Source organism: Hylobates moloch, unplaced genomic scaffold (assembly GCF_009828535.3).
Source record: "Hylobates moloch isolate HMO894 unplaced genomic scaffold, HMol_V3 SCAFFOLD_5, whole genome shotgun sequence".
NCBI lineage: Eukaryota > Metazoa > Chordata > Mammalia > Primates > Hylobatidae > Hylobates > Hylobates moloch.
The window spans coordinates 144,715,967-144,740,854 of NW_026652280.1; the positions used below are offsets into that span (position 1 = coordinate 144,715,967).

The following is a 24,888-nucleotide window of genomic DNA, read 5'->3' on the forward strand; positions in this document are numbered from 1 at the left end:
TCCCAATAATTGCCATGTGGCCTGTGACTGTTCTAGTAGGGCTTCCGGTCATTATATGAAGAACCGCATTTCATTTTCACAAAGCTTTTAGAGTCTTAAGAAGGATAGGATTATCAACTGCAGAACTGCTGAAAGGCATGGATAGCATGGTGCTACTGAAGGCTTTACTGTGCCTCTAGAAATTTCTACAAACTCTGAAAAAATTTATTTGCCTTAGTGGAAGAAACTGGCTTAGAATTTGTGACCTTACAAGTAGCTCCTAATATACATGTTGATGATCTCTTTGTATCATATTAATCCCCTGTTCATACCCTATCCCAAAAGCATGTATTTCCCTCAATCCTCTGCATCTTAGTAGATGGTACCACAAGCAATCTAGCTGCAGAAACTCAAAACTAAGCTTTTGTTTTCTTTACCTTCATTCTGCCTCCTAATTTCTTTTCGTCTCTAAGTTCTATTGGCTCTATGTCCAAAGATATTCTTAATTTTGTTCATTTATTTCCACCTTCACTAATACCACTTTAAATCAGACCACCATAATCTCTTTTATGGACCACAAAAGCTTCCTAAGTGGTCTCACAGATTCCTCTCCTATCCACCTGCAATCTGTTCTCCTCACTCAGCAGAGACCTCTTTTAAAATAGAAATTTGATGTTGCTCCCTTACTAAAAACTCTGCAATAAATTCCCATTACATTCGGAATAAAATCCAAGTTTCTTAACATGGCCTTCAGTGATCAAGTTTCTCCTAATATTCCTGATCCCATCTGCTCTCCTTCTGATGGTGTCTCACTGCACTAGTCACACTGGACTTGTGCTGATTACTTGAACACATCAAGCTCACTTTTGCGTTTGAACCTCTGCACATCCTTTTACCTCTGTCTGGAATGCAATTCACCAAAATATTCTTAAGTCTAGCTGCTCTCTAAACTCAGATATTAGCTTGAATATCTTTAGGTATCGCTGTGCCACTGTCCTTCTCCTAGAGACCTTCAAAAAAAAAAAAAAAAACACCTCCAAGCCACTAACCTGTTTTGTTTCCTTTATAGGACTTAGAGAAGCCACACTGTAATTTACATAAAATGTATCAGAATAGATCTTATGATCTAAGGGTGGGTTAGTTGACGTTGCACCCCTGGTGCAGCTAGCATTCTAATCAGGAATTCACTCCCCAAGAGGCAGGTGGGAGGCTGTTAGCTGACAGTGAAAGGCCACACTCCAGAGGAGGCTACTACAAGCAAGCACTTCAGCTATCTTTATCTCTGATAAAGATATTGCACTAATTAGCATATCAAATGTCAGAAGTGGATTTTTATTGGTGAAATTAGCGCTCTGTTAATTAGCATATGACTGCTAGAAAAATTCAAGGTGGAAGTGTCAAAAATATTTTGGTTATATCCCCCAACCTGACATGAACAAGATATTGAGAGAAAACTCTTTATTCTTAGGACTGGAACACAAAGCTTGATCTATGAATCTTCCATGTGCAAACATTGGTTTACAAGAGTCTGGATTGCCTGATGTTGACAGTGAGGGTGGCAGAATACTGCTTCTGGAATATTGTCACATCAGTCTTGAGTGAACCATTCATGCAAGATTGTGGAGGGAACACCTAAAAGGACAGAGAGGTGGCGCTCCATCCAGACACAGAACGGGTTTTATCAACTCTCTCATGCCTGTGAGCTAGTACGTTTTATTTAATAAAGTTCTTATGTGTGGCAGAATTTGTTCTAAGTCTTGCTTTTATCAAAAACAAGGTTGTGGGAGAGGAGCTCACTTTCTTCCATCTCAAAGCATGGGATGATTATAACTATTATCTACCAAAAAGAACCCAAGAGTTACTTGTAACAAGTGGGCTTAGGTTTAATTTACAAGAATTAATAGATAAAATACACTTGTATATGAGCCAGGTGTAGTGGATCACACCTGTAATCCTGACACTTTGAGAGGCCAAGATGGGTGGATCACTTGAGGCCAGGAGTTCGAGACCAGCCTGGGCAACATGGTGAAACCCAGTCTCTACTTAAAATACAAAAATTAGCCAGGTGTGGTGGCACGCAGCTGTAACTCTAGCTACTCGGTTGGCTGAGGCACGAGAATCACTTGAACCCAGGAGGCAGAGGTTGTAGTGAGCCATGATTGCGCCACTGCACTCTAGCCTGGGTGACAGAGCGAGAACTCTGCCTCAAAAAAAAAAAAAAAAAAAAAAATCACTTGTACATGTATTTGCTTACTTATTTAGTTCTCCTCTCCATCCCGCCTCCTCTTTCTCAATGTAAACCTCTCAAGGGAGCAGAGGGCTTTGGTGATCTCTTCTCAGAGTCTTGACCAGAGCCTGAGATCTCGAAGGCACCTTACCAGATGCTCAACAGTAATTTTAAATTTCTAAAAAGAGAATAAAAGGAGGAAGAGAAGGAAGGGTGAAGGAATAGAACAGAGAAAAGGCAAGTAATATTGGGGAGAAGAATGAGGAACAGGTGCGTAGAAGGAAAGTCAGCTAATGAAAGAATTCTTAGTCTCAAACAGGCAATGGAGAAGAGTAGCAGAGTTGTGCTTTTCCAAGTATGTTTTTTTGAACTCTGGCCCTGAGAGATGCTATGAAGAAAAACATAGGGGCTAAATGAGTTGAGTAAGGGATACTTAAACCTCTTTCTCTTAAATATCCACAATGCACATGAGCATGTTAAAGACTCCGAGAGGCATTTCTAAAGAACACACACACAAGCCTAGTTAATTTTGTTTCATCCAATATTTCTCAAACTGATTTGAGTATAGGGCTCTTTTTCCCTGTGATGTTTATTAATGAGATCTAAAGACTTTAGCAAAGTGTAACAGATATGGACATGAAACTAGCAAAGAAAATACCTGTGCCTTCATTATGCTGTGAAGCTGCTTCTGGAGCGAGAGTCTCACCTTCCCTTCCCGGGCGCCTCATGCACGGAGAGCATCTGCAACTGGGTTCTGAGGGAGTCAGGGCAACGACTCTCAGGCTGATTCTACCCTCTGACCCACCCTTCACCCAGAGAAAGGAAGATGGACTGAAGAGTGAACCTTCCTGAAGCAGAAACACTGAGAGATAACTAGGAGCAAATGCACTGAAAATCAGATATGAACGTGCCACTCAGTGTAGCAGAAAAAATGAACCCACGAGAGTTGCCAGTACAGTGAAACCCACTTACTACATCCTTTTAAAGATCAGCCTAACGCTCACACATGCACAATGCTTCCCTTCCTTGGCCCTCAGAGAAATATTATGAAGGTGTTTCACTTTAGTAAGGTTCATGAGTTTATGGCCTTGAGAATGAATGCCCTTGAGAATAAACTCTAGGGACTCAGAGAGAGGAAAGAAAGCTACTTTTAATGGATTTTGCCTCCATCACCTTTCCAGAATACTGCAACTAAAACATCAGAGTTAGTTAAATTTTCTAAACTCAGTAAGTACCAAAGGGAGGTCCTATTTTCTTTCTGTTATTATCTTTAATTAACTAAATGTCAAGTCATGTCAGGAAGTTAGGCAATTATACTTTGGGAGAGATTTCTAAAATATAAATATTCCAAAATGCATATAGTTACATAGCTAAATGTTTCAACAGTACAAGGGATATATGAATACATGAGGCAAAAGTTAAAAATAAACAAAGGAAAAGTGTTCTTTCTTACCTCCTGAATTTCATGTTTTGTCCTTTCAACTTGGAACTTTTTGGTCTCATCTTGGCCTCACTAATTGCCATTCATCCTTCCACGTGCAGTTTAGATAACACTTAATTTGACAAGCCTTTCCTGAGTCACTGGCCTTGTCTAGGTTAGAAAAGCCTGGTTGGGTATTTCCATTGTAACTTTCTTTATCACACTTGGTTGTGTATTTAATTGCTGTTTTACCACTAGATTAAAAATTCCATGATGGCAGAGACTACGTGTACCTCATTCACCGGTAAGTCCCCAGAGCCTAATGCATTTGCTGGCAGGAAATAGGTGCTTAATAAGTTAGTTGGTTAATATAGTTTTGGTTTAACTTCGAGTGTGTTTGATACCCAATGTTGCGTTTAGGGAAACTTACATCAGCATAATCATTAATTCTATGCCATATGTATACTAACAGTCATAGTAACTCATAGAAAGATATACTTTTGGGATTGAGTCCAGGGTATTATAACCAGGATTCAAAGAAAAGCTTAGCTTAAGAATTACAAAAATTATAAAATAAAGAGTTAAGAAATAAAGTTGGTGAAGAGATCTTGAGTTCTGAAAGTTCATAGAAATGATTTACTTCATGAAAGTGTTGCTTTTGGTTTTAGAGTCAACATTAAATAATCAAGAGGCATTTCATTCTCTAAAATGCTTGATTCATCAAAATGCACAACAGTTGACTTTGTGCTTTTATGGTCACATGATTGCAGAGGTCAAGTACTTATATGAAAGCCACAAATGAATAAACAAATAAATGAAAGGCCTAGGCCATAAACACACACACACACACACACACACACACACACACACATACACACACAAGTTGATCCTCTTGAGAAATTTATCTGCATGTGCTTTTGCTATATTTGGGTGTGTGTGTGTGAGAGACAGGGATGAAAAAGAGAAAAAAAGGAAAGAAAAATAAAGACACAGGCAGAAAGGGAAGAAATGGAGTTCACAGCCAAAGTCTTGGGTATCTGGTATAAATAGTTTAACCAAGCAAAAGCAAATACTTGGTTGATTAAACTAAAGTGTAGTGTGAGTGTGTGTGTGTGTGTGTGTGTGTGTGTGTGTGCGTGTGCATACACCTGTGTATCTGTGTAGGGTCATTTGTTGGTAGTCTACTATGTTCATTGGCCTATTTAAAAGTTGTTTCAGGTGTCTGTAATCTTTGATAAAATTCACCACTATAAAAAGAAATACTAAAGCAATTTGCTAATGACCAAAATTTGGCTATGCATTACAGAAAGATCAAATGAATTGAAAGAGTTTAGAATTTTGGGTGTAGTTTGTTGCTGTGTAGCAAGTAAGTCTTTCGAGTACAATCAAGGGAATAGGGAAGAATACAAATTTTTGAAAGTCAAGTCTCAGAATGCTAGTATGAGTTCACTACAAATTATCATCACTTCAGGCTAAAAAAAGCTGCTTGAGCATTTGGAGAGGTACAAAGAAGGAACAGAAAGATAGAGGAGCTCATGACAAGCTATAAATCTTGATGCTTAAATTGAATGGGGGGAGTTAAGACAGTACAGTGTAGTACTTGTTTAAAAAAGTGACAAATGGTGTTTCCATTTGCAAAAGTCATTTACAATTGGCCATTAATAAAGAGGTTGGGATAAGGAAAGCTTCTTGCAGAAGTTTTAAAATTTTAGTCATCAAATTCAGCCTGTTTCATTTAATTCCATTTAACAGCTTAGAGTTGATTTAATTCAAATATGTATAAGGTCTCAAATGGAAAACATTTTGGTAATTTGCATGACTATTTTCAAGACTGCAAAATCTAATCATCACAGACAATAGAACCAGACTGTTGGCAATGGAAATAAGGGACAAAAATGACTGATGTAAATCAGCCTTTGATGTGTTAAGTTTCTCCCAAGATAAACTAAATCATTGCAAGGTCCTAGCTCACAAAGTGGATGCTCATGGAAGTAGCCGATGGCATCATCAGAGAAATTCCAAGTCCTGCCTGGGGCAGTGGTCTACTCGAGGTACACACTCATGCTATCTTCTACCATGAGGAAATAAACCTTTTCATTGTGATGAAGAGGGTCTCAACTTGTATTATTATGTGGGGGCTTAGTTTAAACTGCTTTTCCTTTAAGTGTCTTTGGTATGACTGTTAGATTTCTTGCTCTCTTGGTATCCTGGAGATCCACTGGGTACTATACCTATCATAATTGTGGGCCATAACTGTCTTGTTTGGGGGCCATCTGCTCTTCTCTCTTGAATAATACAGTTTGTCATTGGCCACACATAACTCACAAACAGAGTAGTTTTCTGTCTCTTGACTTGACAAACACCAAGCACATTTAGAATTCAGCCTTGTAATTAAGCACGGCAGAATCTCCAGGGGCAGGGCCAATTCAAAGGAATCTGCAGACTGGGGGAAGGGCTCTTTATGTTGACCTTGGATGGCAGGTGTTATAGCATCTGAGGGAATTGCTGCTCCTATGCTGCCCTCATCTGTGACCCTAAATCATATCCTCAGGTCATGTGGTTGGTAGGACTCTGGACACTGAATTTGAGAGAAAAGACCTGAGCCATTATTTCATCTGTAAAGTCTCCTGTCTCGGAAGCTGAAAAGAGATTATGCGTAAGTGCTTTGACATCTACAGAAGAACCAATGGTGGTAAAAATGAATAAACATAATATCTTTCTCAGAGTGTGTGGGTATGCATTTGTATACCTGCTCTCCATGTTGTGGTTTAGAACAGGGGTACTTTTTCATGATCTCTCCTCCCTTTCCCCTATCTGAGAACCTAGAGTTCTCCAATGCAAACACACATGGCTCAGCTGAATCCTAATGTGCTGTGTTCTCAACGAGAAGATGCTGCTGCTACTGTCTGAGCACTGCAAGACAAGATTTGACATGGTACCTGGACTCTCAAAAAGGATACCCTTGGTAGCGTGGCCAGCTCTCTTGATTTGCCCATGACTGTCTTGATTTTAGCATTGAAAGTCTTGCATCCCAGGAAATCTCTCACTTCTAAGGTTTGAAAGCATCTCAGTCCTTAGTACTTATAAAATCTCAACAATGTAAGACAGTAGCTTGCAGTTGGCACTTGTGTCTGTTTCTCTGATAATTTGATTTGGTCTTATATTTACTTGAATCTTGTGAAGGCAACTTGCACTTCCCTCTGTGCTATGCTCTAAGCTGGAAGGTTTTCAAGCTGTAGCTCACTGGATTGCAGGAGTCCACACAATGCCCCACATGGGGAATCGAGGATGAGGAGCTCCAGGCCTCCTCTCACTACTTCAACCGAAGTAGCTCATCTATATTCTGTTTAAGATATTGGATTCTTATCGGCCAGGCACAGTGGCTCACGCCTGTAATCCCAGCACTTTGGGAGGCCAAAGTGGGCAGATCACTTGCGGTCAGGAGTTCGAAACCAGCCTGGCCAACATGGTGAAACCTCGTCTCTACCAAAACTAAAAAAAATTAACCAGGTGTGGTGGCGTGGGCCTGTAATCCCAGCTATTCAGGAGTCTGAGGCAGGATAATTGCTTGAACCTGGGAGGCAGAGGCTGCAGTGAACTGAGATCATGCCACTGCATTCCAGCCTGAAGGACAGAGCAAGACTCTGGCTCAAAAAAAAAAAAAAAAAAGATATTGGGTTCTTATGATCTAGTGAAAGATTGACTAGTGAAAAGAGATTCACTTGATCATCTGTTAAACAAAGTTCAAGAACCATACCCCTAGGCAAGTTACTAACTTTATTTAGACCCTAATAAATGATCCATACAATTTAAGAAAAGACAAGGAACAGGACTCGCCTTTAATGGCAGAGCCGTTGCTTCTTTTCCTTCCTTTTTTTGGGGCATAAAAGATGATGTGCAAATAGTCATATGTTGGTAATTATAAAATATTTTCCACAATTGTCCTTTCTTCCTGAGCTGTCTTCCTAGTCTTGCTGATAGCACAAGTTACCATGTGAGCATTATTCAGAATGTTGGGAGTTGAATGGATGACACTGTGAAATATAAGAAAAAATGTAAAAGTTTGCAGTTTTAAAATTTGTCTTAGTATGTCAGAACTTTCTGGAATCCTGTAGGTCAGCCTGGGCATTGACATACATACCTGATTTATATAGATTGATTTAGTCATGAAGGAGATTTACTACATAGCTATGCATCTATATTTTCTGGAAGATAAGTAATTATGTGTTGTAGTGCACGTATCATCACACACACATGCATTCAAACACACACACACATGCATACACACATATACTTCTTTAGAAAGACCCAAATCTTGAACTAGAACCTATAAGGAAAGTACAATAAAGTGCTAAGGTTAAAGAACAAATGGCCCACTGAGATTTATCGGGTTGGGGTTATGAGAGAAAAGCCGAATTTCAGGTTAGATTTGGAGAGAGGAACCACATATTTTAGGCCAAAGAAAAAATGTTTTAATGAAAATTCAAAGAATTAGGACTAGCCATTGAACACATGAGATGTGTGAGGGAGACAGAGAAAAAAAAGAGAGAGAAAAGACAGAGTGATCTAGTCTTCGATTCTGTTGCTTTTTCCAGTCATTGACCTTCTACCATCACGTGCTAAGGTATTAACACCAGCCTTCTTCACCTTACCACCAGTGGTTACTGCACTCTCTCATGCAGCTAGTTTCTGCATGTATTGGACACTTTTATTTTTGAGACAGAGTCTCGCTCTGTTGCCCAGCCTGGAGTGCAGCGGTGCGATCTCAGCTCACTGCAACCTCTGCCTCCCGGGTTCAAGCAATTCTCAAGCCTCAGCCCCCCGAGTAGCTGGGCTTACAGGCGCATGCCATCACGTCCGGCTAGTTTTGTATTCTTAGTAGGGACAGGGTTTTGCCATGTTGGCCAGGCTGGTCTTGAACTCCTGACCTCATGTGATCCGCCCACCTCGGCCTCCCAAAGTGCTGGGATTACAGGCGTGAGCCACTGTGCCCAGCCTAATTTTTGTATTTTTTTTTTTTTTGAGATGGAGTCTTGCTCTGTTGCCCAGGCTGGAGTGCAGTGGCACTATCTCAGCTCACTGCAACCTCCGCTTCCCGGGTTCAAGCAATTCTCTGCCTCAGCCTCCCAAGTAGCTGGAATTCCAGGTGCCCACCACCACGCCGGGCTATTTTTGTATTTTTAGTAGAGACGGGGTTTCACCATCTTGGTCAGGTTGGTCTTGAACTCCTGACCTCGTGATCCACCTGCCTCAGCCTCCCAAAGTGCTGGGATTACAGGTGTGAGCCACTGTGCCTGGCCACTGGTCACCTCATTTTAATCTCTCCAATTAACTGCTTCATGTGTTTTAATTTTTTTTTTTTTTTTTAAGTAGCAGAACCTATATATGGAGAGAGGTTTGCTCGAAACTCAGGAAGGGGCAGGTCTTCATTTCTGTTTGCAGCTTCTAGATTGGAATTAAAATTCGGAATGGTGCCTGGCTGATGCTCTCAGGCTCTTCCACGCTCAGCCCTATCGCAGAAGCTCTCGATTTTCCCATAACATCATCTCTTGAATTGTTCTGCCTTCCTTTTTCTTTCATTCTGCCTCTTTCTTCTCCCTATATATACTTTTCTGGCTCTGATGTTCACTAAAGTGAACATCACTAAAGAGTTACAACACTAAAGAGTTACAAAACTCTTCCCTTCCTGATTGAAAACATAGGTGGGACAAAGAGAAATTATTTCTGAAATATAAGAGGGTCACTACTGTCACATTTGTGAAATGACAAGAAAACATCTGAGAGAAAATCTGTGGAGGACATTATTAACTGGGAAGAAATTGCCCACATTCTCAGATGAATCTAGAATATTTTGGCGGCTTTCCTTGTGCTGTTTTTTGTTAGTTAAATTTTTTTCTTCTCTCTCTCTCTCTCTCTCTCTCTTTTTCTGAGGTGTAATCCTGGGCAGAAATAAAATTGCTTGAGTCAGGCTATCTTCCCACAAGGACATGGAGAAGAGGGATTGTATGTGAATGTGCTAATACGATTCTAAGTGCTTTCAAACTGTTCCTTTTAATTCTCTCTGTGGCATGTAATTCCTGAGGGACATGCACCAAATTGATAAGATCAGTGCTAAAGTGAACTGTCTCTTCTGGTCCCCAGGAGCCTCTGACTGAAGTGTCAGAATACAATTGTGCATTAGTGGTGTTGCTGTCCTGTAGAAGAAACACTTCAGCACACTATTGACATCAGAAGCAAATTAAAAGACTCACCAAAGTTAATATTCTCACATTATAACAACATCTCCTATAAATTATTAAAGCCCACACAATTTATTACCCATGTTAGGGGGAAAGAAAAGCAAGTTGAATCATGAGGCATGCTACTTAATGATTTATTTTTTTTGGTCTTCAATGTGTTGAGGTTTATAAATCATTCTGCTCAACTCTGCACTGCGCCAAGGAAAACGCAGTTGCTAGTCATGCCCTCCTCTCACCAATGATCACCTATGCACTGGATGGAAGCACACTCATTGCTTGAGTATCTATCAGCAGCTCTCTCCTTCAGACTGACTGTTCCTTTTCATTACTGTACTGCTTAAGCATGGCATTGAATGAATATGATTTAAGACTTTAGATGATAGATCCAAGCCTTTCCAGAAATAAATATTAACTTCATTATTTAGGCAAGGTAGCCAAACTGACTTATATTCTCTCTCAAGGCTTTTAAGTAAATCAAAGTTTACTTAGAAATCTTGTGATCTAAAGTCTGGTCCTCCAGCCACACCACTAGTCTGTCTTGATTAAAGTCATGTTTTTAAACAGACAAATATATTTTATTTCACTCTGAGTGGCATGTTTTATCTCTCATTCTACCACTGAACAAGGGCAAGTCATTCAAATTCTGAGAAACACATTTCCTAGTCTACTCAATGAGCATGTTGTATTAGTCTCTAAATTATTATCTTCCAGATATAGAATTCTGATAGAGTGCAGAACTGCAAATCAGGCAGCAATTTGCCCTGCTGCTGGTGTTCTTGAGAGCCCTGTGCATATTTGCCTGGGGCATCTCTCTGCGTTTGCCCTAAGTTAGGTCTAAGAGGCCTGGGGTCTACTCTAGGCCTGTCTGCCTTTCTTGTCTATGCTGGCCATAGAACAGAAGAAAGATTTCAAGAGGAAATGAGCTATATTGAGAAGAAGTTTGAGATGGATTAGAGCCACTGAGATTCTTCTAGAAATAATGGGCAAATGTTCTAACAATTCTAAAAGTTCCTCTGGGGTTAGTTTACAATTCAAGGCTTTGGCGTCCATTTGGTCTCGTGGTCTTTGCTTAGTTGCACATGTGCCCTTAATGGTACAGTCCTATTACAGGCTGGACATCTTAAGTACAAACACTTATCTATGCTCCGGAACAGTCACCAGCATGTCTGATTTTGAAAATAGCATCACATATTACTGTCTTAAAGTTAGCAGAAAAATAAACGCTCAAGTGCAAACTAAAAAGGCATGTAAACACAAGTTGTTTTAATACAGTTTCTCTTGTAAAGGCAATTTGATACACATACTTCTTTGGAACAAAAATAATAGACATCAATAATGCATGGGCTACACATTTAATTTGCTTCGTAGAAGTAAACAAACATGCCCTGTATTTTTCATACGGAGTCTCAAAACTTGGGAAACATAGTTGGAACTTTTAAAATGTGTAATTTTAGATTACATCTGATAAGCCTGCGTTTGTATCCCTGTCTCTGATATCACCTAAATGGACATCACTTAAGTTTAATGAGCCTCGGTTTTCTCATCTGAAAAATGGAGACAGCAATCCTTAGCTGCTTCATAGGGCCAATGTGTGATTAACAATAGATGATGATGAATTTTTTTAAAAAAATAAAACTATGGAAAGATGAATTATTATGTTGATTTTAACTAATAATGATTAAACCCAATGAAATTCTAATTCCATTATCACTGGAATTATTTTTCATCCAAGAAGAAAGTTGGAATTTCATTCATCTACCATGAAAATCTTTCTCAGACAACATTTACACATTCCTTTTGCTTGAGGAGACTGTTGAATAGGTGGGGTAAAGGAGGTACTCACTTTTACCTTCTACTTCCAGGAACTGTACCACGTTATAGATATCTTAGAGTACACAGGGGCCAGGGCTGATAGTGCTGTTTCTTTCTTGTTGGATTAAATTCAGCAAGCATTTATTGGGCTCCAACCATGTTCCAGGCCCTTATTCACCACAGTCAAATGGATGAGTGTACTAAGGGCTCACTACACATAGAAAAATGATTTTCCTGTGTAGGTATCCTTTTCCCAAAAATATGAGTGTTGGGGTGCGGTGAGGACAGAAAGGCATACTTGGGAAAGTGAAGTTCAGGCATTGGTTGCCTAAGATCTTTGGACAAACAGACATTCAACTTATTGTAGAAGTTGTAGGATAATGCTCTGTTGCAGAACAAAGGCTTCAGTGGCCTTTGCTAAAATGTAAGGTCCACTCTGCTGATTAGATAGAATCACTGAACCTTATGCTACCCTGTATATACAATGGAATCCATAAGCACCCTCCCAAGACGGTAGGCATTTAGATGAGATCTTTAAGACTTAGGTATTGTGTACCATGAATGAACATGAAAGGCTCATGGCATAAATAGCCATTCATTCTGTCAACAACATTAAGCCCCATTCTGGTTTATTGAGTAAGCCACAAGAATACCTTCACATCTGTATGCAAATATTTCACAACTGTGAAACTGAGGCGTGAGTGCCACTGATGTGAAGAGGCTGTTTAGCGATAACATACACATCAGCTGGGACTTTTCCACATAATGTTTGCCTGACCACTTGTGTGTCATAATTTTCTGCAATATACATGTCCTTTAAACGTGTTATGGCACTCGTAAATACAAAAATTTGTTCCAGTGTTCTCAGCAAAATACCACCAATTGGACTGAAAACCTTGGCAATGTATATTGGCAGAGTATTAGCATGTTTGCTATGTAAAGGTCCGTATATTGATATTTCTTTGCATTCTATAAAAGCTTCAGGTTTTGAATAATTTTATTATATGTACAGGGTGAACAAATCTCAATTATTGTAAGACCTTTAGAAATAATATTTTTTTCCACACTTAATATATTTTCTCTTATCTATTCTCTTTCCTAACTTACACTTTGAGAACAAGAAATGACATCTATTTTACTCTATCAAGGAATCTATCCAAACAGCCAAAGGCCTAAGTCCCTTCATGGTCTTGCCAATATTAGCTGTATAACTCTAGTTGGATAAATTGCTTAACCTTGTTGAGTTTGGCTAACCGAGACCATTCTGCCCCACTCGTCATTCACCTCTGCACCTTGAAAGCTGCTTACTCTGAACATCTGTGACTCTGGGAGTGCGGACTTTTTTCTGGCTCTGAGAATATGCTCAGTTTACCAAAAAAATGCAAACCAGAAGTACACTACAGTTGTTACCTCTGGAGGCAGACTTCAACCAAAGATAGGTGGAGAGTTGGTAGATAAATATTCCAGCTTCTTTACCCCTTAATTGAGCTAACACTGGGCTGCATTGTGTACCAGTTTTCATAGCTCCCCAGCAGGACTGAACTGCCATATTGGAAACCACCTTGAAAACACATCTTCTATTGGCTTTCTTCCCTTCTGACTCATTCCACACTCCCTATCAATGTTTCTGGGGATCAGCTCAAGTAAAATACAAACAGTCACTGACTTCCAGTGGTTTGACTTAAGATTTTAGAACCTTTTGATGGGTTTATTGGGGGTATGAAATGCATTTCTGACTTATAATATTTTCAGCTTAAGATGGGTTTATCCGGATGTAACCCCATTGTAAGTGGAGGAACAATGGGATTTGCATTTGAATCTCTGTCTTACATTTCTGGGGTAACCCAGTTAAGGTATTTAATTTTCTCATGTGTAAAATGAAAACAATAATGCCTGTTCTACCTATCCACATGATTATTATGAGGATCAAATGAGATAACATATGTACACATGCTTTGAAAATTGTGAAACACTAAATAAATTCACATTTTTATCATTACTGCTGTTGCTATCATGTTTTTTAAAATTTAATTCAAACATGTAAAATATTAGCAAATATATTTTTTCTTTATTTTTTCATATGCACTTTGTGCCTTTGTACAAAGAATTATATTTGTAGCAAATATAATTCATTGGTGGTAAGCTAAAGAGAGAAAATATCTGAAAGTAATATGTAAGATAGGAAGTTATTGACAAAAAGTAGAGAATCAGTATCACAGGATGAAGAGAACTTTTTAACTACTACTGTAACACCACCCAACACCCACATAACCCTCTCCCCCAAATGACAGATGTCAAAGGCAAAGGATTAGAAAAGAGACGACTGGCTTTTCCCTATTGTTATATACTTTTCTCAGGAAGAATATCTTTCCATCTTTTCTTTGTTTGGAAGGTGCCTTTTCATTATCTTATAAATTCACAGGGCAGGGACTGTGCTTAAATCCTTATTTTGTAGACTTCTTTAAAAATTTAATCATGTTATTCAAATATTCAAAAAGATAAGGCAAAACCATCTTACTAACCAAAGACAGACAGATGGGGGACAGACAGACGGAAGAGTTCAAGAAGCAGCAGTTGTACATAGCCGTGTCCACTCATCACCCAAATGCCAAGACAAATACTAAGGCAGAAAGCTGGAGACTACTTAATCCTGTGTGTTACCTCTCAAAAGCAAATGTGTGGGGAATTTTTCAGGAAAAAAAATTTGCTGTGCCAAAAGTTTCTGTTGCTTGATACATTTTAATTACCTCATTCAGAAACTTGTCCAAAAAAGAAAAAGTAAAATCCAGGGATTCTGGAAATAAAAATTCATAAATTAAGATCCTAGTTTCCCTCTTGGAGGAAGACACGGTCGTAGGTGGTGCAGAGCTCTCATCTGCCCGCTCCTTCTCCTGACTCATCGCTGTTCGCCCTTGCCAAGGCATAAGTCGGTCAGGGAGCCGAGCAGCAGCCGTGGCTTTTAAGGATACAGGAAAAACACCCTTGGAGCCAGAGGTGACAATTCACTGAATTCGAATCGCTCTAATGAGCTGCAATGTAAAAATCTCTGGAGAAGGTGTGAGCTGACTTGATCAGAGGAGGAAAGGAAAAGAATCTCATAGTGAAAGGACCAGTTCGAATGCCTACCAAGAGTTCGAGAATCACCACAAGAAAAAATCCTTGTGGTGAAGGTTCTAAGACATGGGATCATTTTGGGATGAGACTCCACAAGCGACTCATTGACTTGTACGGTCCTTTTGAGATTGTTAAGCAGATGACTTCAGTATTGAGCCAGGAGTTGAAGTGGAAGTCACCATTGCGGATGCTTTTTTTTTTTTTTTTTTTGAGACGGAGTCTCACTCTGTCGCCCAGGCTGGAGTGCAGTGGCGTGATCTCGGCTCACTGCAAGCTCCGCCTCCCGGGTTCACGCCATTCTCCTGCCTCAGCCTCTCTGAGTAGCTGGGACTACAGGCGCCCGCCACCACGCCCGGCTAATTTTTTTTGTATTTTTAGTAGAGACGGGGTTTCACCGTGGTCTCGATCTCCTGACCTCGTGATCCGCCCGCCTCGGCCTCCCAAAGTGCTGGGATTACAAGCGTGAGCCACCGCGCCCGGCCCATTGCGGATGCTTAAGTCAACTATTTTAATAAATTGATTACCAGTAGTTAAAAAAAAAAAAAAAAAAAAGAAGATCCTAGTTCCCACTGTGATGGCATTAGGAGGTGGGACTTTTGGTAGGTGACTAGGTCATGAAGGTAGAGGCCTCATGAATGGGAAAAGTGCTCTTATAAAAGAGGCCCCAGAGAGCTCCCTCACCCCTTCTGCCCTGTGACGACAAGGAGAAGACAGCTGCCTATGAACCAGGAAGCAGCCCTCAACAGACGGCTGAATCTGCTGGTGCCTTGCTCTTGGACTTCTCAGCTTCCAGAACTGTTAGATATAAGTTTCTGTTGCTTATAAGCCACCTAGTTGACAGCATTCTGTTATAGCAGCCCAAATGGACTAGGACACTCAGATATAGAACTATTATTTAATAGCCCAAAGAGCTAAGCAGATGCTATGGCAATACATTCATATTGCAGGCTCGTGTAATTATTTATATCTTGCCAAACTAAGTAAGTTTTATTAATGGAATGAAGAGCTTGGCACTTCAGTTTTTGTGACATTGTAATTTTCTTAAATGTTAATCAATTTTGACCACATTTGCCCCAGTACTGAATATACTTAGGTGCAAATTTAGTTTTAGCATGTGGTTGACTGCCATGGTGAAATAACGATCTTTGGTAATTGTTAATGATTTTAATGAAGTTGAGTACATTCATAGCAGTTTTAGGAATGCCACTGCACAGAAGTCTGTCATTACAGTCACAACTTACATCTTGCAAAAATACTCTTGAGATGTAAAAATAGGCACATTGTTCACAATCTTTCCATTCTTTAAATGTTATTACTCCCATGTTTACTGGGAAGGTACAGTTAAGAATTGTCCTCCAAATTTGTTCCCTCAAAGGCTTTTGTTTATCTTCATTTCTATATTGACTAACTTTCTTTGTAATCCTTGGTTCATAAAAAGTATTGCATTTCTCAATTTTAAACTGGATTCAGGAGGTTACTTCCCATCCCCCACCCCTTCGCTCCTGTAATACTTAGCTGGTGCTGCTAGCATAGCACATGTCACACTCTATTATAGATAGCTGTAGAGGTGTCTGTCACCTCCATTAGACTAGGAGTTCCCTGAAGGCAGTAACCACCATTTCATTTCTGCCTTCTTAGCACCTGTCAGTTCCTGACATCTAGTCAGTGCTCAATAAGTGTTTGGTGATTGAATCAAATAGACACAATGCAGTGTGTTTATATTAAATGTGTTTGCTGCTTCACTTTACACCAGTTACTACTTATTCTATTATACTTATATTCTTATAAAAGAATACATTTTAAAACCAGAAAGGCACAATCACATTTGGATTGAAAATGATTTACTTTTTCAATGTAATTGTTTTTCAAAAGCTGTTTGCTGTCCAATGGCTTATCAATTTTTAAATATTTTCTTTCTGAAAGGTAGGATTTCGAAAGATTTCTAATTTTTAAATGGGTTTTTACATTGTCAAGAAGACACATAATAGGTGAGACCAATCTTTCACCTGCTAAGTGTGAGAATTCTAACTACGTTATGATTTGTTCAATTCAAGCCACTGATTTTAAATAGGAAAAGGAATGGAATAAATGTTTTTAAAAATCCCAACTGTTGAAAAGTTCTGTAATATAATCTAAAATAAATATACTAACTTAACTTTTCCTTATAATAAGGAAACTGGTAGTTTCAAAAACCATCTGCAGGATAAATATTTATGGAGCAGAATGACAACTTGACTTATCCAAAGCACTGGCATGCATTTTCTTAGTTAATGTTTGATGAAGCATTTCCACTTTGAATCCTTCAGTGAACTAAAAGAAGAGTTTCATTAACTATTTTTGAAAGATAATGAGGCCATGATCCCTTTCCAGATGTTTCACTCGTCAAATAATTGTGATCTTTCTTCCAAATCTCCATGGTTGCTTGATTCCTATTTTCTTGTTTATTGAGCAGTGATTTATAAAGATGAAGAGAAGCAGAAGTGCCAGGCAGATGATGGGGATCAGATATATTTCATCTGTTTCCAACATACAAAATCTTGTACTCTGCATTATTATACATTCAAAAGTATATTTATAAATCTAATAATTGGAAGCTTATACTCTCCTGAGCCAGTGTATATAAACATATAATAAACAATATTCTTTATGTGTTTCTACACACATACATAGTTGTCTATCTATGTGCAGAAATATATAGAAGCCTCTATTTTTGAACTCTCTGAAGCTTCCTGCTTGTGGTCAGCCCTGCCAACAAACTTCGCATAATTTAGGCATCATTTTACCTTACAAAAAATTGGAGCCTCTTTAGATTCATTACTAAAGGATAATCATCTCAGATGTGGATAGAGATACTCTTTTTTAATGGTTTTTGCTTAGAAGCATAGGTACACTTTTAACTGTTTGTCTACAGAAGGAACTCAAGAATATGGCTTTTTGCAGAATTTTCCTTGCGGTCTAGGAAACAGACTTGAAATTTGCTGATTGTAGACTATTCTAATTATATTTTCAAATATTTCAAAGTATAGGAACAAGAGGTAATAGGGCCCAAAACCCAAATTAAGGTACACTGAAAAAGCTACATTTAAATAAGGTAGTAGATAAGTGAGTGATCACAAATAACGGAACATCAACAATAATCAAGCCAATGCTCAGTGTACACTATGCACTAAATACTATTGTAAACACTTCACGTATTAGTTCATTTTTGCCCACAGTGATCTCATGAGGTAGATACTAGCATTAACCCCAGTTTACAGATTAGGAAACTGAGGAGGCACAGAAATTTAAATATCTTACCCAAGTTTACAGCTCTAGTAAGGGATACTGTGGGATAGAAACAGAAGCAGCTGGTCTCTAGGGTGACTGTTATTACACTATTTAATAGTGAGCATCAGGTGATATGAGAACGTTGAGCTATTTGTGTTTTATCCTGCTACTGCACATGTTTCTTTTAATTGCTCCCCAAACTGTCATTCCATTCTGTTCACTTTGACTATGTTAGTTCTAGTTTTGACAAATGGGCTAAGAAAAGTGATAACACCTATCAAATACAAAACCAAAATGAACAGGAATTATTTTGCATCCTTTTGGCATTATTAATATTCTTTGTATTTTGACCATCCTATTTCTATTCCTTAGAAATTAATGAAAATGCTTCTAGGTCATAAACAGAAATGTAATTGGGGTAAATGGGTTGTCCCAAAGAAGGAATAGGAAAGTACCCATACCCAGCTACTTCCCTTCCCTGAGAAGGGAAATTGCTTTACTTGGGCCATTCCCCCGCCCAGGCAGCCAACAGCCAATACTTTACTGATATAAGGAATATGAAAGCTTTTCTTTCCCTGCCTGCACCCCCTTCCCCATGCCTACACCCCCTTCCCCACACCTACACACATACTATAAGGGTGAATTGACCTCTGGTGTTCCAGAGCTTCCTGTAGGACCAAGCTCTCACAGTTTTCAGCTGAACATACTTCTTGCTTAGCTTTCTTCCTTTGCCCTCTCCTTCCTTCCCCTTTTCCGAAAGTACTCCCTCAACAAATCAGTTTTATAAGAATCGTTTTCTTAGTTTCTGCTTTTAGAGATCCCAAGTCAAGTTGAATGATACTGGAAGGGTCCTAAGAAGCAGAGACTAAGCTGAGATTCGGGAGGTGGATGGCAATAAGGCTTTTATCACTGGTGGTAGATGCATTATTGTTAGTCCCTGGCATCATATAGCAGGGTGATTGTTAAGATCAGGGGTCAGCAAACTATGGCTGTAGGCCAAACCCAACTCACTTCTTTTTGTAAATAACATTTTATTGGAACACATTCATTTAACAATTTTTAGACAGAATTGAGTATTTGAGACAGAGACCATATGATCTCAAAGCCTAAAACATTTACCATCTGGTTCTTTCCAGAAAACATTTGCCTACCTCTGGCTAAAATTTTCACCCATGATAGCAAACTGGGTTGAGATATAGGTAGAAGAGGATGCAGTAGCTGATGCAATGTCTCTGGCTTTGAGAGGTATGGGGAAATTGGAACTCTAAAGATATGGCTAATTGTTGCTAAATATCACTGATGCATTGAAGAGATAAAATAACGGGGTGTATTAGATATCTATTGCTTTGTCACAGATTATTACAAGTTAGGCAGCTTAAAACAACACACACTTATTATCTCCATGTTCTTATGGGTCAGGAGTCCAGGGATGTCTTAGTTAAGTCTTCTGCTTTAGAGTATTTTACAAGGCTGCTATCTGGGTACCATCTAAGGCTAGGGTGTCACCAGAAGGCTCAACTGGGGAAGTATCCACTTTCAAGCTTATGTGATTGTTGACAGGATTCAGCTCCTTGTGAACTATTCACTGAAGGCCATCCTCAGCTTCTTGCCACATGGGGCACTCCAATAGGGCAGATTAATTGATCAAAGCCAGCAAGAGAGGGATTCTGGTAGCAAGAAGGAAGTGACAATCTTATGTAGCTTAATAATGGAAGTGATGTCCTATCACTTTTGTCACATTCTGTTGGTTAAAAATTAGTCACAAAGCCAGCCCATACTTAAGGGAGTGGATTACACAATGTCATGAACACTACAAGGCAAGGCTCATTGGAAGCCATCTTAGAGTCTGCTTAATACACAGACTCAGTTCTATTATTTGGCATTTAAAGCAAAATGTGAGAGTCAGAAAACCTCATTAGCATCATTTAAAGAGACATTCTTCTCTTGTAGCTAGAAAACAGATTTGGAGATCAGACTCATGGCTCATTTGCAGAAGTGGAAGAACTTTAAAGGAGGCTAAATTCTCAGCCTAGGCAAGCTTCCTGTGCAAATTTAGGGCTCTGAAAAAAAGGAGTAGTAGCCTGAAGTTTGGGATAGGGATATCTGAGGAGATGAGCACCTGACAACTACATTGTCCCCTGAACATGTGTGGCTCACAGAAATGGCTGGTAAGCCCCCTTTTCTCTTGTTGGAAGAGAAAGCTTTCTTCGTGAAGACTATGACAAGGTCTCAAATGAGGTAGGTGCCTTATAAGACAATCCTCAGATCTGCCTGTACTTTCCCTCATGGAAGTCAGACTGATAATTTGGGCCACATTTCAGCATGACCCAGCTAGAGAATCGATGGCCTGCTAAGAGGAAAGGAAATGAGTTACACACTCCATGTGATATCTAGGACTTGACTGCATGTATGCTCAAAGAGTATGCCTGGGAGTGGATCCTGAGGGTCCTGGCAGAATATAAAGCTATGTAATGGACAGTTTTCTCATATGGGGTTGTTCTGTTGTAACACAGGGTTTAATACCTAGCAAAGTCTTATATGAAAGGTAATGTAAGCCTGGGATAGCTCTTGGTAGCTTGGAAAAAGTAATGGGTCACATGAAATGAAGTAGAGATCCTGGCATTATAGTAATAGATTGTGGAGAAAGAAATAAACCAGGCCGGGCGTGGTGGCTCACGCTTGTAATCCCAGCACTTTGGGAGGCCGAGGCGGGCGGATCATGAGGTCAGGAGATCAAGACCACGGTGAAACCCCATCTCTACCAAAAATACAAAAAAATTAGCTGGGCGTGGTGGCGGGCGCCTGTAGTCCCAGCTACTCGGAGAGGCTGAGGCAGGAGAATGGCGTGAACCTGGGAGGCGGAGCTTGCAGTGAGCCGAGATTGCGCCACTGCGCTCCAGCCTGGGCAACAGAGCGAGACTCCGTCTTAAAAAAAAAAAAAAAAAGAAATAAACCAATAAAAAAAACTGAGCATGCAAAAATGGGTTTATTATGGAAGATTGAAACATATGACTATGTTTCTTAGGAGAGCTTGGAGGACATGCTGTTTATTAACATGATGAGGAATTTGCTGATCAGAGAGATTCCAACATTGTGAAGAAGCATAGTCCTTCTTAAACCAGGGATAGAAGGACATGTGGTTAAAAGACTGGGGTCCATTGTAGCAAGGGGGATGGTAGGATTCCTGATTAACAGGGGCCACAGGGAAGCACTTAATTGTCAGAAGCAAAGTGAGTGCAGTCACCACAATGGGAAACTGGGTTGAAATGGCTGCTGTGTGGGTGGGGGTGGAAACTGTCCTAAGGTATCCATGGAAATGGTTACTATGTGAAAGGGCAAGATAGATGAGTCACCAACAAGGGTATTGGTTCTTACACATAATCAAAAGAGATAGAAAATAATGAGCAAAAGGCTGAGATCAGATGTCTCAATGGAAAGTCATAATTTCTTGCCTTGTCTTCATACCTGAGTGAGTTCTCTTACCCAGAAACTATTGACTGAAGGAGAAGCTAGGTCTCCATGAGACAGGAACTGCAACATTATAGTAAGTGTGTGACTCCTCAGTTCTTCCCCAAAAGGGCCAAGAGTATTTACTCAGAAAACTGTACACTGGAACAAAGGGAATGCTCAGATCTTTTTAGGATTGGTAGATACAAGACATGAGTTGATGCTGACAGCACCACCGTGGGCCTCTTGTTAGAGTATGGGCATGTAAGTGTCAGGAAATAAATGGAGTTCTGATCTAGACTTATTTCACAGTGGGTCTACTGGGTTTACACACTCATTTAATGATCATTTTTCTAGTCCTTGAATGTATAATTGGCATGACCCAGTTAGAGGTTGATGAATTCTCCCATTGTTTTCTTGACCAACTATTGTACTATCAAAGTGGAAGTCTTTGAAACGATCCTCTATGGTCAAGTTAGTAAATCAAAACCAGTTATCACATCTTGAGGAAAATTTAACAGACTAGTGCAATAAATAAATAAATACTACTCTCAAAATAGATAGTCTCAAAGATTTAAAGGATACATAGGTGAAGATCCTCTATCTGCACATAGCTGAGCAATCTAGACCATACACAAATTAGATGGATCATGGAATTCTGCACAGAGTACTGCCAACTGAACCAAGTTGTAGTTTCAACCACAGCTGTTATGCTGCATGTGATATATTTACTAGGGCAAGTTAACCAGATACAAGATATGTGGTTATTGTTCTGGCAAATGTGTTATTTTTAATACCCATTAGGGAGGGGGGATCAGAAGCAGCTTGCATTCATATGGATTAATAACAAGAGTCATGATCTTGTCCCAGGGTTATGTGAGTTCTCCAGCTTGGTCCAAATATAGTCTGTAGGGATTGGGACTGTATAGACATTCTACAGGGCATCATCTTTGTGGACCATATGGATAAAATCATGTTAATTGGACCAAGGAACTCACTTTATAGAAAAGGAGGTATGGCAATGGGCACATGCTCGTGGAGTTCACTGGTCCTACCGCACTCTGGCCCAGTTATAGCACCAGCTTAGAGATGGCATCCTATGGGGTAAGTATTATCTTTTGGAGTATAACGTGCACTTTAAAGCGACAGATACTATATGGTTCTCTGTCCTCGATGATTAGAATACATGAGTACAGGAATCAAAGAGTAAAAATAAGAACTCCACTCAACCATCACTCTCAGGGACCCATTCCTGCAACTTCAGGTTTTGGGAGTCTAGAGGTCCTAAGTCCCACAGGAGGGAAACTTCCACCTAGGGGATCTAGGAAAAGTTTCAGTAAACTTAAAGCTATGGCTATTGCCAGATTACTTTGAGCTCCTTATGCCAATAGACTAGCTGGCACAAAAAGTTGCTGTATTGGCAGGATAAATGACCTGATTATCATGAGGAGGCAGAAATGCTGCTACATGTTAGAGACAGGGAGCAATGTGTTTGTCGCTCAAGTGATCTGTTGAGCCGCATCTTGGTATTCCCACATCTTGTTTAACTGTAACAGGCAAGTTCAGCAACCATAACCAGATTAGGGCCTGGTAATCAGGTGCTTAGACCCCTAAGTTATGAGAATGTGGCTTTTGCCTTCAGGCAATCCATCTAGACCTGCAGAAGTACTCGCCCATAAGGAGGAACATCTGGAAGAGTGATGAAGGGGTAGATGATGATTATGTTATGGGCTTGGGACACACTGCAGCAGTGGAAGCTACAGTTTGTTTTACTCATCTTTATCTTATACAGGAGCCCAGGACATGTGACTAACCAGAATACTGAAGCTATTGTGCCTGAATGGAGTAAACTAAATGTCAGAAGCAAGTGGTTCTGAGCAGTGCAAGGGGTGGCCTGCAGTGGCTGCTGTTGGCATCCTTCTTGTTCCCCAGCGGCTGTAAGTGTTTTTGGCTGCTAACAGCTCATAGCTCTCTCCTTCCCAAAGATTAGCCCTCAGCTGAACCAAGCTAACTTACCTGAGAATTATCCTCCCTGGGGATAAGAGGAGCTAACTCTGTGGTACAATATATGCTCCAGAGCTCCCCAAAGGAGCAGACTCAGCTAAGGCCAGTTTTCAACCTTCTTAGCTATCTTCCTCCCTGCTTCTGCCTATTCTGCTCCTCTTGTTTCCTTCTTCCCGAGAGCACTCCCTTTGTAAATCATTTTCAGAACAACTTTACTCTCGGGCCCTGCTTCTAGGGATTCTGACTTCAGCACCCATCTTCTACAGTTAACTATACTGGAAACATATTTTTTCTACCCATATCACTCTGACCCAAACCTGATAGTGTGCACATGAAAGGTTGTATGTATTGAGGTTGCCAGTTTTGTTTTGTTTTTAATTATACCTCCTAAACCTAAAATCCCTCCTTAATTTATTATCATAGCAAAGGCTCACATTTTTAATTCTCAACCTCTCTATAACTCATAAAAACGATTCTATTCTTGTCATTCCCCAAGCCTTCCTCTATACTAATGCCAGCTATTTTTTAAAACACGATTCTTATCATGTTACTCCCCTGCTTAAACATTTTGGTGACTTTCCACTGCTTCCTGGATGAAGTCCCCACTCTTTAGCATAACATACAAGGCTTTGTTTATTGGGTTGCAATTTGGAGCTGAATTATGATAGACTCTTCCTCCTACCACACAGCCTGTATACCATATGCTATAGTCATAGTCAACAACTTCTTCTTCCCTGAATAAGACACGCTTTGGTTTGAATCTACATTATTTCTTCTGCCTGGAATGGCCACTTCTTCCTTTTCTGCTTGATGAATACCTACTTATACTTTAAGATGCAGCTTAATTTATTAACTTTTTTGTGAAATTATTATTCACCAATCCAGTACCTCTTTCCAAACTCAAAGAAGTGTTAGTAACTCCCTTCTTTGTCTTCTCATAGCACTAAGTACACACCTGTATTATGACGCTTGTCATATTCTTTGTTACTGTTTATTAACACATTTTTCACCTCCACACAACTTTGAATGTTCTAAGAATCATGTGATTTGTCTTTGTACATCTACTATCTCTCATATGGCTTAGCATCGTTCTTAAATAATGTGTATTAATTGAAGGAAGAACTTGTCTTGTTCTTAGATAGCGTCACAGCCTGACAAGTTGATTGGTTCTGTCCTTGCTCCTGTCTTCAGTCATTTCCTCTTGTCGGCGATTTTGAAACTGAAGAGTCTCTGGACAGCTGTCTGTTCACCTAAGTCTAATGACACTCCACAGCGTCAGTCCGTCATTGCTTGAATTATATAACTTTCCCTCTATGCACTCAAATACATTCATGCTCCCTGTGATTTGTAACAAAGGAGGGTTAAGAAATAAACTTTTA

At 39.7% G+C, this 24,888-nt stretch overlaps 1 protein-coding gene and 1 pseudogene across 3 annotated transcripts in view; one reads left to right on the forward strand and one right to left on the reverse strand.

The window, feature by feature from the left end:
• ADGRL2 (adhesion G protein-coupled receptor L2) overlaps positions 1–24,888 on the reverse strand; it is a 696,353-nt gene that overhangs the window by 390,306 nt on the left and 281,159 nt on the right. The window lies entirely within an intron of this gene.
• Positions 3,900–24,803, forward strand: LOC116467979 (small ribosomal subunit protein uS10-like; annotated as a pseudogene).